At 47.3% G+C, this 14,756-nt stretch overlaps 1 long non-coding RNA gene across 1 annotated transcript; it reads right to left on the reverse strand.

Annotated features, from left to right (window-relative positions):
- Positions 1 to 254: 254 nt before the first annotated feature.
- LOC135830537 (uncharacterized) lies at positions 255 to 9,872 on the reverse strand. The gene is made up of 4 exons (XR_010556054.1): positions 9,763 to 9,872; positions 4,827 to 4,946; positions 4,438 to 4,475; positions 255 to 337 (listed from the first exon to the last, which is right to left on the reverse strand). It is a non-coding gene; the product is annotated as an uncharacterized LOC135830537 (long non-coding RNA).
- Between the last annotated feature and the right edge of the window lie 4,884 nt (positions 9,873 to 14,756).

Consider the following 14,756-nt stretch of genomic DNA (forward strand, 5'->3'; position numbering starts at 1 on the left):
TCAGTTGGTCTTCTTGTTCAGTTTCTCAAGCCAAGGACTAAGGGAACAAGGACTCACACTGCTCTGCGTGTGCTCTGTAGGACACTGCCAGACACGTCGAGTTTTCTGAAAAAAGGTGCCGTCAACAAACATTCCGCTCTTGGTTAAACATTTGCTGCAGCGATGTGGAGTTGCGCGCTCTTGTTTATCTACTCTTCGTAAGACACGTCCATGACTTTTTGAAATCATTGAACTCACCCTTGCCTCTAGCTTGCGGAGTCCCCTGTCGATTGATTTTTGGGTTGGCAACACTGTACATAACCTCTACATCCTTCCTATTGCCGTCAGTCTGCAAATCCTAAAGAGCACGAACAAAAAAGGCTGGTCAGTACGAAAATGAGTGGGTGAGACAAACAGAGAGATGGACAGAGACAGGCACAGAAGCACACACATAGAGTGACAAAGACAAAGAGAGAAATTGAGACCTTGAGAGCGACAGCTAGCAAGATCGAAAGAGGGAGAAAAAAACTGAATCAAAAATTAAATTTTACTTAGGCCACTTGAAAACACCGCCATTCCGGCAACAGGCTCTTACTTAGGCCACCTAAAAATTATTTCTTGTTATTCGTTGTATCAGATCACTTCAGTCATCCATACCAGGGTCGATCGGTCGGGTTTTGTTTTGGTTTCTGCCATGCATACATGTACAGTAAATGAATGACTTTTATGATTGTAGATTGAGTACTTGAAGTACATGTGAATATCCAAGCTTTTGTCCATCAAGCCACTAGATCAAATCTGACCCCGTAGACGATCCAGCGCAGTCATTGTCTCACCAGGACCAGATCTTCGCCTGGCTGGCAACTTGTACCGCGAGATGCAGGAGAGGTACTTGTTTACAGTGCAGTCGGGCGTCGAAAAACGGCCTGCTGAAGAGCGGACCACGGAAGAATGGCCAGGCTAGAATATCACCAGTTTTTAAGGTTTTTTTTGCAGATTAGAACGTAAACTGTAATGTACAGTATAATCTACACTTACATGTACATGTGTACTATGTGACTTTGCATGAATATAATCATGTGCTGGATATAGCAGCGAGTGGTGTCTGGGATGGGCGTTTTGACCGCACTTTCTTCGACGTACAGGTTTTTAACCATTTCGCGGCTTCAAATCGCTCCACCTCAGTACCCTCCTGCTACCAGCGCCACAAACGGGAGAAACGCCGCTGCTATGAGGAGCGTGTTCGAGAGATCGAACATGCAACTTTTTCACCTCTCGTTCTCTCCTCAACAGGCGGCATGGGCAAGTCGGCAACAGCCTACTATAAGCGAATTGCCGGACTCCTGTCCGACAAGACGAAGGAGCCGTACAACCGAGTAATAGCGTGGATTCGCTGCCGACTTGGCTTTGCTCTGGTTCGCTCCAGCATGGTTTGTTTGCGTGGTGCTTGGCGACGCCCCATGCGCGTCAGCGATGTGGCGGATGCATCTGCTACCTTGGCCGTTGCCGAGGCCCGCTGCCCTGTACAACTGGCTGCAAGTGGTTCCTAAATCAGTTCCTATTCCTCATTGTTGCTTCTTTTTTCCCCTCTAGTTTTCTATTTACGGTATTATAATTTCACGGAGAAGGCGGAGAGCTCGAACGTGTGCAGTTTTATTTTTGTTTTTTGCCCTGGCGACCCCCGTAAGTCCAAATAACTGGCAGGGCAGGGTTGGGCCTTTTTCTTTCTTCTCGGATTTGTATGATGTCAATAAACTGTTGAGAAAGTTTCCACACATTCTAAAAAAATATAAAAAAATACAATCATGTAGGTTTGGATGATGAAGAATATAAAGGCCTCTTTTACGGGCAAACAGAATACAATTGACAGTGGCATGGCGAATGATTAGAACACAACACCAAAAAATGAAAAAAATTGTATGTGTGAAAACACGCAAAAAAACAAGAAAAAAACAAAAAACAAAAGACCACCAAAAAAAACCCAGGAAAATACAAGGGCACTGTCTTGCCCACCATAGTCTCCAAAACCTCACAGCCGGCCCTCCGAGATTGCCAACTCTCGCAATGCATTCACAGGACGGTGATATGACAATCGGGCACCGCGGATGCACATGATCGCCGACCGCAACAATGCAAACGGCAGTCGACACCGGACATATGTCATTGTCTCGGCATACAACTTCGTGTCCCCACTCGAAATGAGGCCACACAGGCGCTTGACAAATCTGGAGCACTCTGGCGCACAACAACCGGCCGTGGTGAAAACTAGTGGAGTAAATGTCCCATGGTCCACATTGATGATGCGCTCAGCATACTGCAGCTTCTTCTTCCTCTCATGCTCCGCCAACAGTTTGTCGAGAGGTTTGGTGGCATAGGACGGAGCATCGGTATGAAAAACCCGGACATCCAGGAAAGCATTCTGTGCCCTGGTCCACAGCCCTCGAGCCCAGATATCAGAGCGAGTATCGTTGGCGATGATAGTTGAGGCTGCCAGAAACACCTCTCCCGAAACCGGAGCAAGCTGAGGCTCGACAGCGACATCCGAGCAAACTTCAGTAAGTAAGTCGGCAAGAATATCGCGAACTTCATTGTGCCGAATGGTGGGGAAACCACCAGTAGGGCAACACATGGCATGGGCCGGACTAAACGGTTGGCCACAAGAGCAGGTAGTAGGCACATCAACCAATGCCCAGTCATACCGCAACGCCACCGCATCCCTGAAATCTCCCTTCGACAGATGATATCCGTGTTCTCTGATAGGCAGTGTGTTGAGCCAGCTAGAGACACCTCGGGAGGACAAATGCTCCAAACGACGCGCCATATCCGCCGACGCCGACTGCCGCAGCTGGCGGAACTCAGCCTCACTTGTTGTGCCGCGTCGTCTGGCAAAATCCTTCTTGGCTGTCATAGCATCTCGCCGAACACGTTCCGGTGCTTGCTTGGTCCATGATGTGTTGTTCTGTTGCAGAATTTCACTAACCTGGGCTGCTGTCATTGCTCTGGAAGCGTCGCGCTCTGTCCCGCTCATGCTGTGAAAGTGTGGAATGGCCATTTCCCTGAAACGAGTCGGCAGCCTGAGCATCACCAAATCCTCCGCGGTGAATGCATCTCGACCAGTTGCAGCCGGCAAGAACTCAGTTTCGATTACCTTGTCCAACGCTGATACTGCGTCCTCCGGAATGGGAACCGTACGAAAGAGGTAGACCCAACGACCCCGCAGGCCATGAATCAAAGCTGCATAAGCCGCGTGAGGCTCTGTTCTGGCAAACTTTGCTAATGTGCGTAGCTCCTTGCACCAATCATCAACCCTCTCCCTCACTTGGCTGGCAACATCATCAGGCTCCCCGATGTATGAGCCCAGATACTTAGTGCTGGCGGTGACAATGCGGATGTTTGGATGGTTTGGATGGTAGGTTTGGATGATACACATTTCCGTACTTCATGAATACAATTATGTAGGTTTGCATGATACACATTTTCGTATTTCATGAATACAATCATGTAGGTTTGGATGATACACATTTTCGTACTTCATGAATACATGTAGGTTTGGATGATACACATTTATTCTACTTGATGGTAAGTGAAAACATGTGAACTGTAAGGTGTGCATATGCAGCACCATGCACTGTCCATGTACTGGTATACCATGCACCGTCCATGTACTGGTATAAGCATATACGATCCCAATGTAAACTTTCGTACATACAATGATACACACAAGTCATGTACATGCATGACTGTAGAGTAAGAACGAGATGGCTGTGATCACGAAAAATAAGAACGGGCTAACAAGTATAACTATGACATGACTGAAAACAGGGACAATAACTCCAGGGACAAACAAGAAGACTGAAAAGACGAGACTCCAGACTCGCACGTCAATCATGCTCAGACCACACTTAGACGCGAGACAATAGACGGTTTGGGCAATGTCATTACACAGGAAAACGATGCGAGACAACAGACAGTTTGGGGAATTTCATCATACAGGAAAACGATGCATTGTTCTTCAACAACCCAGGCTGAAATGTCAATCCGGGTTGATTTGAACTCTCCCCTTAGGGCAAGGGTTATCAAACGACCCTGCCAGTCTAATGTCGCCATATCAGTAATCGATCCGGGTCCACCCTCATCATGTAAACACAGAAATTTGTTTTCCTCCAAACAGACTTTCAACAGGGTTGAAAATTCACATGTAAGTGCAGCTCAACTTTGCCAGCTCTGATCGCCAATGAGTTGGAAAGAGTGCAAACCTTGGAGGAAAATGCACATCTGTTTCCACTTTCATACTTTGCCTTCCTAAAATGGCTGCACTAATCATAACAATTGAACCGTTTCAAGTCAATGAACTTTATCCTGGTACAGTAGAAATATACGCAATATCGACGGCTGGCATTGACCAGTTTGCTTGTAAATCAGTGTAACAGTGAAGTTTCCTACAGGGCATTGACTTACTGTGCCTAGAGTGATCTTTGGTGAGGCTGCGGCTGACCCTGCAACAAATCATGCACAAAACAATTGTGGATGTTCAACTATATGACGATGACGAGACCAGTTAATAACATGACAATGCGGTCTAACTACAATTCGAAGCAGCAAAGCAACATACCACCCAACATGGGTGAATTGGTAATATCAAAGATAAAGAAAGGAGAAGCTTTGTGAAATTGAATAGGAAAAACGGGACGCCAATATCTTTGTGGACAAGTTGACTACGACAATAAGTAGTTTCACATGATGTACGTTTCGCCGTATTGTTCATGACGGCTCATCTAGTGTGCAAATTGTTTTAAATGATGCATTACTCTTGCATTATTTGCAGTGAGTTGTGAAACTGAACATACCAGCAGCTTGAAATACTCCTTGAGCTGCTTGAGAATGGTTTGTACAGGTAAGTGGACCTGCATCGGAGTATATGTCATCTGCAGCCTGATACACCAGAGTTGTCTCCTTCTCCCCAGAATCTGCAGGGCATAAAAAGGCAATAGAACGTGCGCTAATCGCTAAAGATCAGAGACTATTAGCCGATGACTTTCCATTACTTGAGAGCAACTTTAGCCATTTCATCTGGAGAAGATGATACCCCAGCTGAATTGCTCAAGTATGGAGGAGACGCCATGGCTTCTACCCTTTCCTCAGTTATCAATGGTATATTTAGCCATCATCAGTCAGTGGAAGTAGGAGGAATCCTCATCCCAATTCAAAAGTCCAATTAACCTCTTGGACCACCGTCCAATCTCCGGCCCATAGTGCTACTTACATCGCTCAGGAAAGCACTATCGCTCATAACCCTTGCAAGGATCAGACCGAAAGTGGAGGAGTTTCTAGCTGAGACCCATAATGGCTTCCGGAGTGGACGGTCAACGTCCGATGTCGTATGGGCACACAAATGGCTGGCTGCCAAAGCCCAACGCTTTCACTGGGACATTCACCTCCTCGGAATTGACCTATAAAAGGCATTTAACACTATCAGACGTGACCAACTGAAGAGTGTACTAAAGGAAGTCGTGAACGAGGATGAACTGTGTCTGATACAATACCTACTCTCGGGAACAAAGCTCCATGTCCGCCTTGGTAAAACGTCATCACCAACATTTCCGACAACTATTGGCACAATGCAGGGTGACTCCTTGTCACCGGTCTTGTTTACGGTATATCTGGAAGCAGCGTTACGGCAACTGAGAAAGGAAGCAGCTCCCAGACCCCATGCTGATCTTCACCTGCTGCTTGAGCAAATCAATGCTGACGACGCAGATTTGTTAAGCACCAGTCGGCGTCGGCTCTCCCAGCTAGAAGCTACGGCGACTCAATGATGGCAACAAAAAAGAATGGAGATCAATACGAAAACTTGGAAGTCTGATTGGTGATGATGAGGATGTGCTGAGGAGGAAGCAACTGGCGACAGCTGCCTTTCGGGGCCTGTGGAACCTCTGGAAACGGGGGCAGCAGGTCAACGAAAAGCTTCGCCTACGGCTATACCAAACCTTCATCATCCCTGTACTGCTGTACAACTCTGGTACGTGAGCGGTTACCAAGACAGCTCAGGAGCGACTGGACTCCTTCCATCGGCGTCAACTGAGGTCGCTTATAGGCATCAGGTGGCCTCAAACAATATCGAACAACGCACTATACGCCCGATGTGAAAGCCAACCGATCAGTCACACCATCAAGATGTAGCGATGGAAGCTATTCGGACATGTCCTCTGTCTGTCCGACAGCACACCAGCCGTCCAGGCAATGGTCAGCTACTACACCAGCAAGGACCTCAAGGGCTGGAGAGGACGGCCAAGGACCAGCCTGCCGGGTACACTATCTGCTGACTTGGAGGCAGCAGATGCCGGAAAGCTGAGTAGTCTGGAGAACTTGCACAGAATCAGGAGGATTGCAGCGGATATGGCCGAGTGGCGAGCTCTATGTCAACGGGTGATAGAAAAGGATCTGTAATTAAGGGATGGATGACACTGCAATATCTGACTTCTTCTCAACATACATGTAACCTTGTATGCTTGGATGGTGCCTTTGTTGCTGATCCATCACACCATCACTCAATGCTCTCTACTGCATTGCTCACCCACCACTGACTTTATACTTCTGCGGCTCCTTTGCTCCTTTGCCCCTTTTCTTCTGATTTGTGCTTTTTTGGATCTGATACAGTGATCGTTTGATTTTTTCCCACAGCGTATCATTTGTTATCCTCCTGCCTTCGTTGTCCAGCACAAGCGAAGAAGTGGACCTATCGGTCGACTTCAACGCGAAAATGCACATAATAATAATAATGTAGAAAAGAAAAGGACATATGGATTCGAGCTAAGAGTAACTCTCCATCACTGTAACTGGATACTATATACAGTCAGAAAGTGCAATAACTAGGCACAAAACTGACAGACTTTCTTTTTTCCGTTGGGACTGTAGCTTCTGCTCGTTTTCGTTGCGCTTGCCTTCCCCTCTTTGGTCTTTTCATAACGTTGAACCTTCCAAGTTGGAAGGCTCTCGGTTAGCGCTACGAAGATGTGTTGAAGCTAGGTGTCAGGACGTCGAATGTCTCAGTACTCTGTCAGTTTTGTGCCTAGTTATTGCACTTTCTGACTGTATATAGTATCAGGTTACAGTGATGGAGAGTTACTCTTAAAGGGGAACTGTCACCAAAAATTTTCTTCGTCTTATCTTGTAGTTCTTTGGCTCCTGATCACGATGGTGTTATTCGTTTTTCTCTGCGATGACTGGAAGTGGGTGAAAACTTGAAAAGAAGGTGCCCAAAATTGTCCCGAAGTACCGAGTGACGTCACGCCGGACTTGACCTCCACGCGTACATTCATCGTCAAAAACGAAGTCCACCCCGTGTGCTGGTCGATCGAGCTAACTGTTCGATGTACGGTGCACGCTTGCCTTCTGAACCCGGACACTCGATGTGTACGTTGTACACAATGAGAACGCCAAAAAGGGACAGAATAAACAAAAGTCGACAGCAGCTTGTCGCACTGGTACTTCCTCCACGAAGCTCCAGCTCTTTGTTTTATTTGTGATTACGAAGGAGTCGAAGGATGTTTGTTTGCTGTTAGTGTGACACACATACCTCGTACTTGAAAATTATGTCGTTGTATCGAAGGTGGCGGTGTTGCCCACCCGGCTCTGAAATGAAAGATGTCAGAGTTTGTCATCTGCATCTTCAGCAACATCGCCAGATGAATCGCCTTCACGTACCTACAAGCGTTCCTTTGGGGCTCGGGTTGGTGGTGTTATCGCCGGCCGGAGGAGTACTGTTTTCTGCATACGCACTCATCATCGTGTTGTTCCTCACACGAAAAGTTCAAAACAACAACGACTTCCGTGCTCACAAAATAAAACTTACTTAGATCCTCGCGGAAGAAGTCAAAAAGGTGAAAGCTCAGCTGCTTTTTGATTTGATTTGGCTATGTAGCTGCACGTGGGTCTCTGCCTCTTTGGCATTCTCCTTCGGTACGACGTACCCATCTGTGTTACAGTTCAAAAGGCACACGTGCACCGTACATTGGAACAGCTAGCTCGATCGACCAGCACACGGGCTGGACTTTGTTTTTGACGATGAATGTACGCGTGGAGGTCAAGTCCGGCGTGACGTCACTCGGTACTTCGGGACAATTTTGGGCACCTTCTTTTCAAGTTTTCACCCACTTCCAGCCATCGCAGAGAAAAACGAATAACACCATCGTGATCAGGAGCCAAAGAACTACAAGATAAGACAAAGAAAATTTTTGGTGACAGTTCCCCTTTAACTCGTATCCATGTGTCCTTTTCTTTTCTACATTTATTTATGGCTCAACATCCGAGTTTCAAATTGCACACCTGATGAGCCGTCACGAATCATACGGCGAAGCGTACGTCATGTGAAACAACTTGTTTTGTAGTCAACTAGTCCATCACAATGTCATGCATGAGGAGTACTGCAGGAGTTTGGCTTCGGCTTGTACAATTCGTTTTCGCAAAGCTTCCCCTTTCTTTACTTATCTTTGATATTTATGACCCACCCAAGTTGGGTGGTGTGTTGCTTTGCTGCTTCGAATTGTAGTTAGACCGCTTTGTCAAATATCGTACTGGTCTCGTCATCGTCCAGTAACAATCGACATTCTTTGTTCCGTTGGGACTGTGGCTTTTGCTCGTTTTCGTTGCGCTTGCATTCCCCTCTTTGGTCTTTTCATAACCTTGAACCTTCCAAGTTGGAAGGCTGTTGGTTAGCGCTACGAAGATGTGTTGAAGCTAGGTGTCCGGACGTCGAATGTCTCAGTACTCTGTCAGTTTTGTGCCTAGTTATTGCACTTTCTGACTGTATATAGTATTCAGTTACAGTGATGGAGAGTTACTCTTAACTCGTATCCATATGTCCTTTTCTTTTCTACATTTATTTATGGCTCAACATCCGAGTTTCAAATAATAATAATATAAGCTATTAACTGGTTTGAGGGAAAGAGACAATAATTATAAGCCTATGCGCTTATTTGTGAGGGTGCGCTTATTTGTGAGGGTGCGCTTATGGCCGGGTATAGGCACATGTGCTTATATGCCCATCACTACGGTACAACTCAACGATGCAAAGCAACAGACCACCCAACTTGGGAGGCTCAAGTTTATGTAATAAACATAGAAGGGGAAGCTAAGCGAAGACGAATTATGCCAAACCGAAACGCCAACATCCTACTGAACTCCACTATCACGGATAATGGACTAGTTATGTACAATAACAACTTTTTTTAACCAGTAGTTCCACACGACGTACATTTCGCCGTATAGGTCATGACGGCTCATCAGGTGTGCAAAGTTTAACTTGGATGGTGAGCCAATTAAATTATGGTGAAAAAGGAGGACAAAATTTTACGAGTTATGACTAACTGCCCACCAAAGTAACCAGATCTTATGCAGTCAGCGAGTGCGACAAAATTGGAGCTAGGTGTCAGGTTGCCGAATGTCTCAGTACTCCTTTGTCAGTTTTGTGCGATTTTGTCGCACTCGCTGACTGTATAAGATCTGGTTATGTTGGTGGACAGTTAGTCATAACTCGTAACATTTTGTCCTCCTTTTTCACCATAATTTAATTGGCTCACCATCCGAGTTACATATCCTAATCAATGTGTTATGATAACAGTATACGGACTGGTGGTCGAATGTTAATCATAACTAGCAACTTATTGGTCCTTTCGTCTTTCTCAATTAATACGGATACAGATAAAAATTTCACTACGTCCGCATGCCCCCCCCCCTCCCCCACACACACATGCACAAACACAAGATGTGATGTGAGCACCCTACCTGCAGGTTTAGATTGGATACTCATAGAACCATGAGGACTAACGGAAGGTTCCGAAGCCACAGAATCATATACGTCTATGGTTGAATCGGCGCCAGGCTGGACCAGAACCTGACCTAAGAAAATGCAGTCAAATATAAGTAGAAAGGAAAAGGACATATGGAAACGAGTTAAGAGAGCATGTCTGAGAATACCAAAGTATTTTTCAAAGTATTTTTTTTGTTGATTTCACAGTGCCTCTTGTAGTAAAATTCAAGAATTGCGCTCATGCCTTCAGTCACTTTTGCTTCAACAGTCGCACAAAAAATTATTGGTGGCGCAAGGAGAAGCTTGTCGTTTGGAGTGGCAAGTGATCACTGCTGCTTTTCCTTGTCAGAGCCAACAATACACTTTGTTCTGCGGCCTTGGGAGTAGTGTTGGAGTAGAAATTGCTGAGGAGACGTCGCCGAGGGGCGAGCTTTCCTGCGCAGGTATGACTTTGGCCGTATTTCAGCATGGTCGAGTGGAAAAATTCAAAAAAATTATTTCAAGAAAACCCCAAAAGGAAGATGGGGGACATGTCCTCAGCGCTAGAAGAGGTGTTCTACTATCTGCCGGTGTATAGTTCTGGCCAATTGAGGACGTAGCTGGCTGTTTTGCCAGCGCTTGTAAATTGGCTATTTTCAAGACGATCATTTGTGGCGTCAGGGGGTGATGGACCTCGTCTTCTGGGATCCTGGCGTTGATAAGCGGTACTGCTCCAGGAACTCTTCTAAGGTGAGGCAATGTTGGCTTGGTGGAGTTTTGTTCATAGCTTGTTCGTATACGCTGTGGCGTGACTCGTTTCTAGACCCATAAATAATGTGATATTTCGGCCATTTCTGAGGGGTATCCAAATTTCAAGGTTCCCTTCAGAAACTTTTCAAGGGCTTTGCACAATTGATTCACACCCCAAAGGGAACCTACCTGCAAATTTTGAGCGAAATCGGAGAGATCCACTTGCACACATACTTTGGTATTCTCAGACATGCTCTCTTAAGAGTAACTCTCCACCACTGTAACTAGATACTGTGTTGAAGCTAGGTGTCAGGACGTCGAATGTCTCAGTACTCTGTCAGTTTTGTGCCTAGTTGTTGCACTTTCTGACTGTATATAGTATCTAGTTACAGTGGTGGAGAGTTACTCTTAACTCGTTTCCATATGTCCTTTTCCTTTCTACTTTTATTATTGGCTCAATACCCGAGTTTCAAATATAAGTATGCCCAAACACAGCTGGCAGGGAGTTTTTTTAAATTTTTAATAACCAAACCTTTCCCCCAAAACGGTGTTGCCTAAATTGACTAGTCACAACAAGAAATCAAATTTCTGATGATCGCTTAGTTCGTGCAACTCGGAGTAAAAACACCTTCTTCATTCTCTTATTCATGTTGGAATTAGCTCTGCCTTCCGGCACTGAGCACCTCTATTGGACAACCTGGAACCTCTAGTGGACAGCCTGGAACCTCTCTGTTTTAAATGCACTAGTCATGAGGCATGAATTGGAAACGTGTTTGCTCCCCACACGGTAGCTGGCGATTTTCCGCCAACTAGGCTTGACACTTGACTGACTTGACTGCCTGATGGTTGGCATCCAGAGCACATGAGAAATCCATTGGATCTTTGACTCTGCAAACCTGCAAGAAAGCATTGCTCCCTCTCAATGCACAGTGTTTTGTGGAATTCACCCCTCATCAGTTGAGCTTGAGTAGGCTGAGGATGATAGTGTCTGAAGAGCACAACTCAAATGGCGCTCTCCATGCCGAACCATACTTACAGTCCCCCCCCCCCCCCCATGAGAGGACTTGCTATAAAATCATCGCCAAAGTCGCTACCACTATCTCGTAATGTGGCGTGAATGCAAAAGTATACATTTCATTAACACGGTGCATGAATGAGTTCATTGCTGCATGCATGCTCGCATTCGTCTGAAATCTATAAAAAGCACGTACTACCTCCGACAAGCGAAACTTGGCACGTTTTTTTGGATTATTTTGTGTTGGTACCAAAACTACTTCACAAGGCTGTGAGGTACGACCTACTTAGTACTAAGTCTTGTAGCTCTATGCAATGGGGTGCAGGAAGCCAAGCGACGAGCTGGTGAGTGCCACATGGCTAAGACTTAGTCAGAGGCAAGCGTGTCTCTCATGTACCAGCAAAACTGTGCGCGCGTCCATTCTGCGAAGGAGAATTGTCGTGCTTTCGCGTTGCAATGGCATCCACCTTCTCTCCTCTTGGTCACTCCGCCAGCATAGAGTCCATGCATCCATGCCAAACAATCCTCGCCTCTTTCAACAGCCACTAGAGCGATGCGTCTCTGGTGGCTCAGGAAAATCGCCAGGAACTGCTGCAGGCAATTTTGGAAAGTTGGCGAGAATATCCTGCAAAACAGTTGAAGTCCAGGCGCTTTTGGAGGTGTTGCACAGTTCTTACCACGTCAATCTGGATAGTGGCGGCGGAAACGACTACGCTCGACACCGTGGCTCGAGCACAGCAAACAGGAGCGACATCGAGATTTTCAGAGCGATTACAACAGAGGTACTTGCTGCAACTGAATCCGCTCTAGTCGCACTTTCGTCTCAAAACAGGGACAATTCCTCTCCAGAAGAAACTGCGATCTCTGACTCAGAGGAGAGTTGTTCAGCCTAACAGATGTCTCTAATGTCCTTGTTGAGCAATACAAAGTTGAATGTTGGTGAGTCAATCATTAGTTTTGATTGTAAAGTGTGAGTTATTTCGAGTAATTTGAAGTAAAAAATCGCGCCAAGTTTCGCTTGTCGGAGGTAGTATTTCAAAAGAAGTCTCTAATCTTGAGGCTAAACGCGAACATGGCTAAAGATTCTTTCCACAGTCATAATTATCTGCACGCACACATCCAGAAACACAAAATGTGATCTGAGCACCCTACCTGCAGGTTTAGATTTGGTATGAATAGACCCATCAGGATTAACGGAGGGTTCCAAAGCCACACAGTCATATATATCTATAGTTGCATCGGCAACAGTTTGTGTTGGGGCTTGACCTGAGAAATACAATGAGGTAAAGGTTTTTTTTTTTTTTTTACTACGTTCACATAACCAGCTCGAAAGGAATAAGGAAAGACAATGGTACGGAGACTAGGACAAACGTGACAACTAATGAGCAGGCGCTGCACCGAGACGCAGCAGTGATGGTGGGGCATTGATGACTCTGCCGACCTGAGGTCTCGGCGTCACGGCCAAAAACACGCACCAAAAACAATGAAAAAAGAAGAAGATAGAGCTGTACAGGTGAGAAAGATGCAAAAACCCAAGGCTTAACACGAGCGATTGTGGGGGAGAAACTGTCCTAGCGTCATACTATTCATAGGGAATCGACTGCCCAGAGCCAGTTTGTGCTGCGAAGATGGCGGTAAACATTCGTTTTGAATGATTGCATTCTCTTGCTGTGGGGAGGCTGGGATAGGAGAGCTGCAGCGAGGGAGTTCCAATCGCTGATGCTGCAGTGTGGGAACGAGCGCTTCAGTGCCAGCGGGGCAGATGCAGGCAGCTGGTGTTGGAGCTGGTGGTCATGGCCACTGACAGCACCGTGCTCGCTGCGAGTTCTGGGGTTGGTAGAGATGATGTGGCGCGGTGGCAACACAGAGAGCAGCTGCGGAGGACCAGGCAAGTAGTGCAGCTTGTACAGGCAGGCAAGCGAGGCAACAGTGCGGCGGATGGCCAGGCTGGGTAGGTGTGCCCCAGGGCCGATAGCATGAAGCGCGCGGCGCTGAACATTGTTCAGACGCTGGAGGTGACTCTGCGCAGCTCCCATCCATACAAGAGGCGCATACTCCATGACTGGTCGTACGAACGCCTTGTATACGGTCGTCCGGCCGGCGGGGGTGAGTATGTGGGCGGCTCTGTTTAGGACCCCAAGCCGTTGGCGTGCACGGGTGGCTACGGAACGTAGGTGATCGCTGAAGGTCAACTTGGCATCCACCTTCACACCAAGGAGGGTGATGGCGGTTGTCTCGGGCACCAGTGTGCCACCAAACAGGAGTGGGGGGAGATCTAAGCCGGTACGTCTGAGGGTGGCTGTCATGGCCTGGGATTTGGTCGGTTCAAACATCACTTTCCATGTACGACCCCACTCGTGCAGTCGGTCAACGGACACCTGCAGTGACTGTGCGGCCACTGTTGGGGTCTGCTGGGAGGTGACTAAGCTGTACAAAGTTGTGTCATCAGCATAGGCTTCCAAGCTGGCGCCGTCAGCGAGAACATCTGGCGCGTCGTTGACGTAGGCCAGGAAAAGCGTTGGTCCAAGGATGCTTCCCTGGGGGACTCCAGCGGAGGCCGTATACCTAGATGACGTCCGCCCTCCAACGAGGCACTGTAGGGAACGGGTGTCCAGGTATGACGCCAGCCATCTCTGAAGCGGACCATCTATGCCTAGGCTACGTACCTTGTGGAGGAGGCCGACATGCGAGACACGATCAAACGCTCCTGCGATGTCCACAGCAAGGATACGAGCCGCCCCTCCACAGCCCACAGCGCTTGCCCAGGCAGTTTGGAGAGCTTGCAAAGCGTCCGATGTTCCCAGGCCTCTGCGAAATCCAAACTGGTGCGACGTGAGCAGATGATGGTCTTCAAAATAGTTTACGATGTGTCTGTTTACAAGAGTTTCCATTACTTTCGAGATTATGCACAGTAAGGATACGGGCCTGTAGTTCTTTTAGGGTTGAGCGGGAAGATCGCTTGTGGATCGGAACCACGTTGGCCGTCTTCCACATCCTAGGTTGCACTCCAGACCGGAAGCATAAAGCAAATAACTTGGACAGTGGCTCTGCGAGCTCATGAGCACATTCCTTAAGGACACGAGCAGAAATACCGTCAGGCCCGGTAGCCTTGGAGACGTCGAGCCTTGCCAGGAGGCGGCGGACAGCCTGTGGGCGGAAGCGGATGGATCGAAGAGGTGGAGCCTCTGAGGGAGCAGGGTCCGGTAGGTCAGCCTCCACAAGGTC

This window comes from Sycon ciliatum, unplaced genomic scaffold, assembly GCF_964019385.1.
Source record: "Sycon ciliatum unplaced genomic scaffold, ocSycCili1.1 SCAFFOLD_1884, whole genome shotgun sequence".
Classification (NCBI taxonomy): Eukaryota; Metazoa; Porifera; class Calcarea; order Leucosolenida; family Sycettidae; genus Sycon; species Sycon ciliatum.